This window comes from Equus asinus, chromosome 17 (genome assembly GCF_041296235.1).
Source record: "Equus asinus isolate D_3611 breed Donkey chromosome 17, EquAss-T2T_v2, whole genome shotgun sequence".
In the NCBI taxonomy this organism is placed as follows: Eukaryota; Metazoa; Chordata; class Mammalia; order Perissodactyla; family Equidae; genus Equus; species Equus asinus.
This window is the reverse complement of record NC_091806.1, coordinates 19,228,304-19,233,108: the sequence shown is the minus strand read 5'-3', so window position 1 is coordinate 19,233,108 and position 4,805 is coordinate 19,228,304. Positions and strand designations below refer to the sequence as shown.

Sequence of the window (4,805 nt, the reverse complement as noted above, 5' to 3'; positions counted from 1 at the left end):
CATTTAAATATGCAGAGTCACAATGAAGAGAAGTAAATGAAAGTCTATCGAATGAGTTAAATTATTTTCTTTGGAGATTGGAACTGAAATTGTGGGCACAAGAAGCAGAGAGCTTTTTCTTTTTATTATAATTCATTCTAAAATTTGATATGTTTTAACAAATTCTGTGTATTCTACATGAAAAACATTTAAAAAAAATATTAGGATTCCCACTCTAGGAGAAAACTTTTTCATAACCCATTGTTGACAGAACCATAAAGGGACTATACACATCTTCTAATGATGATCAGTATGTGATACAAAGAATAAAATGGCTACTATATATCTTGGGTTGTAATGGTGCCTAAATAGGATCTAGATTTAGTGATGGAAAAGGGTTGTTTTAAATCACTGCTTCTAAAAAGAATTGGTTTTATCTTATACATAATGGCTTTGCATACTAAAAATATAACAGATGATATCTCCTGAAACCCAATGACTCTTCTGATGGTTCTTCCCTCAGTTATTTCTCATAATGGCCAGGATGGACAAATAAAATATAACAATGCTACAAGAATTCATTCTCATGGGAGTCACAGATCATCCTGAGCTGCAGGCTCCATTATTGGGGCTCTTCCTCATCATCTACTTGATCTCAGGGCTGGGCAACTTGAGCATGGTCATCCTCACCAAGATGGACATCAGGTTACAAACACCCATGTGCTTTTTTTTCAGGCATCTGGCTTTCATTGATCTGGGTTATTCAACAGCTGTGGGACCCAAAATGTTGGTAAGTTTTATAACAATTCAAAATACGATTCCCTATAATTGGTGTGGTACACAGCTAGCTTTCTACAGCTTCTTCATCATTTGTGAACTATTCATTTTGTCAGCAATGGCCTATAACCACTACATGGCCATCTGTAACCCTCTGCTTTACACAGTTGTCATGTCACAAAGGGTATGTTGGTGTTGGTAGCAGTCCCGTATCTCTACAGTGCCTTTCTCTCTCTGATAACTACCATAAAATTTTTTATTTCATCTTTCTGTGTAATTAGTCATTTCTACTGTGACAGTCTTCCCTTGTTAACTTTGCTGTGCTCAAGCACATGTGAAATTGAGTTGATGATACTGATCTTTTCAACATTTAATTTGGTTTCATCTCTCGTGATAGTCCTTGCATCCTACATACTGATCCTCACGGCCATCCTTAAGATGAACTCTGCAGAGGGCAGGCACAAGGCCTTCTCCACTTGTGGATCTCACCTGACAGTGGTAATTGTATTATATGCAACTCTATTCTTTCTGTACATGCAGCCAAAGTCCAGTCATTCCTTTGATACTGATAAAATGGCTTCTGTATTTTACACATTGGTAATACCCATGCTGAATCCCATGATCTACAGCTTGAGGAACAAAGAGGTAAAAGGTGCTCTGCTTAGGATATGGAAAAACCCACGAAACACCCTAATTAAAGTTCAATATAGAGTGTATATACAATAAACTAGATTATAGACAGCTGTTTATTATATATAATAAGCACTTAGAAAGCTGTAATGTGTAAAAGTCATGGGAAACTAGAAAAGTTTTTCTTATTTTCCATTTACAGCTGTTCAAGCAGTGATCACCCTTCTGGTACGAAGTTTGATTTCTGTCCTCAAGTTTCAGTGAAAGTGCCTGAAATCTGGACCACTATTCTCACATTGCCAAGTGCTTGTTACAACTGAAGGGAAGTCTTTCTTAATGTGTCTCCCATTAGATAATCTTTTTAAGAAGGCATTATTGTATCCTGTAATAAAATATTTTCTTTGTATCTCACAGTCTGTTTAAATACCAGTGGCCATCATGCTGGCTGGCATAGAGAAGATAGCATTTACTGTTTTATGTGCTGTGTATATAGACAGAAATGAAGAATACATCAAAATATCTAACATAGTGATGTTTAACTCTATCTCTCTGTGATGGGTGGAATCTCAGATTTCTGTGAAATTATCATGTGAACTCGTATGTGCTTGGGGAAGTAGAAATAAAAGTGTAATTATTTTCTAGTGTTATATGGTGTACAGTAAGAATCCAAAAGAATCTTCAAGCTAAAACATTATAAATAATGAATTTTTCAAGGTCAGCATATAAGAGATCAATTATTTTCCTATATACTACAAAAAACAGGCAAAAATTAAATTTTAATCTATTAATTACACCAAAAACTCTATAAAATACTTAGGGAAAAATGTAATGAATGATTTGCATCACTTCTTTGCTAGAAAATGTAAAAACATTACTGAGTTATTTAACAAGACATAATGTAACAATATACCATGTCAATTGGGTGAACACAGAACTGTTATGATGAGGTCAGTTCTCGCTAATTTTCCTGTAGATTTAATGTGGTAGCAACAAAAATTCCAATAACATTTTTAATACTCAAATCTATATCAAAATTTGTGTGAAAATGCAAAGCATCAAGAATAGCCACAGCAATATCTTAGAAGAGGAAAGAGTACAGAAGACTTCCAATAACAGATAGTAATTCCTTTAATAAAGCTCAATGATTTAAACAACTGTGCCATCAGTATATGTATGGACAGATCAATAACATAAACAAAGAAGTCCAAATATAGACTCATGTATATAATTTCACTCTATTTAAAACAAAGTTCCACACATTGAGGTGAGGAAAGGAGGGTGTCTCAGAAAATAGACCTATTTTGATTAGGATTCCTGTGTAAAACATGAACCTTAGTCATTTACTTGCATCCTATGGAAAAATAAATTGAGATATATTGTGACTATAAATGTGAACGCTAAAACTACACAATTTCTTGAATAAAAGTAAAATAATATTTTCATGACGAGAAAAGCAAAGATTTCTTAGGGCTTAAAAAATAATATCACTAAAAGTTAGATGAAGAGCACTCTATTCAAAATAAAAACTTCCATTGATCAAAATACATCATAGGAAGGTGAGAAGGAAATTCTGGGATAACAGACTTGAAACACATACGCGCTACAAAGTACTGATAAGAGAAGTTTGAAAACAAAACAGCAAATAAAAACAAAACAACAACTAATTGCTTTACTCCTAAAATTGTATGATTGAGACAGTCAACCTATTAGGAAAAAGAAAAAGAAAGGAAAGACACATGAAGAAATACTTTACAAAAGAGGATAATAAAACAGCTGAAAACTAAAATACAAAAATGTGTTAAAAAATCATTAATCGTTAGATAAATACAAGTTAAGACTCTACTGTGATATCTCTACACACCAACCAAGATGGCTAAAATTCAAAAGTTTGTTTGAACAACAATTCAAAATGTTGAGGAGAATGTGGAGAAACTGAAATTCTTTTACTTTCTTGAGGCAATGTACATTGCTATAAAAACTTTGTGGAAAAATGATGGTAAATATTTAATTTTAGTATGTGTATCATCTGTGATGCAGCAATTTCCTTCCTGTGTTATGTCCACTGGAAGATAAGTAATAGAATGTTTTTGGCAGATATTATTATTATAGATGTCACATGCTCATCAAGGATAAAATGGGTGAATATATAATGGAATTTTCAAAAAATGCATTCTACACATCAATGCAAGAAAAAAAGAGAAGAGAAGGAGAAGGAGTAGGAGAAAGGGGAAGAAGATGAGTGGATATAATGTGAAGAGAAAGATATCACACTCTGCAAAAATTACACCCATATAAACAAATATAAATGATACTGAGCTGTACTCATAAGATACAAGCACATTATGTGTTATACAGTTTGATTTTGAGTGTGTGATACAGTTAAAGGAGTAAAGCACATAAACGAGAATGCAAGGTGGATATCATATTTGAAAACCAATTACATAAATTACATAAATTAGTATTATTGTAAGTTAAAAGAAAGAATAAAACAGATTTATGATAAATTTAACACCAATTTGTACCCAACTGTAAAGTAGGGCAGAACAGAAGAAAACAATGTTATATGTGATAACCGTAAAAGTCCTACACATATGGGGAGGATGACTAGGTTGAGCACAGAGGATTTTTAGGGCAGTGAAATACTCTGTGGGATATTAGAATGATGTATACATATCATTACATTTTTAAAAACTGCATAAAACTTGGAATAGTGAAAGATTGAAAACTTTCCCTCTGAAATTGCCCCCAAGACTAAGAGACCTAGTCTCACCGTTTATCTTCAGTATGTCTTAGAAATTGTAGCTGGTTCACTATGATAACGTAAGAAATAAAAGATATAAAGATAGGAAATCACACTTTGCCATATTCTTTTCATTTTTTGGTAAAAGTTATGATTAACAACATTGAGAAAAACCTATAAATAATGTACTAGAAATGATAAGTGAATTTAGCATATTTGCTGGATACAAAATACGTTTAGAAAAATCAACTTTATTTCTACATGCTACCTACAAAAATTAAAAAATAAAATTTAACGAAGTATAAGATTTATGAAACCATTTAAAAAGGAAATCTAGTTTAGGAATAAATCTAAGACCTCAGTAATGATATGTATACAAATTTAAAAAGTCATTTAAAAAACATAAATCAATGAATATTCATACCAAATATGTCCATGGAATGGAAAGTTTAATATTGTAATAAAGTTCAATATCTTTAGATTGCTGTATAGTTTCAATACAACCTTAACATAATTCCTTTTTTCCTGCCTTCCTCCTTCCCTTCCCCACCTCTTATTCCCCCTGCTTCTTTTCTGTCTGTCTTCTTCGTTTTAGAACTTTGGATGATGATGAGTGTAAAATTTATTCAGAAAGGCAAAACACCAAAAATAGCAAAGGGAATCTTGAAGAAAGAGAATA

At 32.4% G+C, this 4,805-nt stretch overlaps 1 pseudogene; it reads left to right on the top strand.

Annotated features, from left to right (window-relative positions):
- Window positions 1-523: 523 nt before the first annotated feature.
- Window positions 524-1,482, top strand: LOC106825935 (olfactory receptor 8K3-like; annotated as a pseudogene).
- The last annotated feature ends 3,323 nt before the right edge of the window (window positions 1,483-4,805 follow it).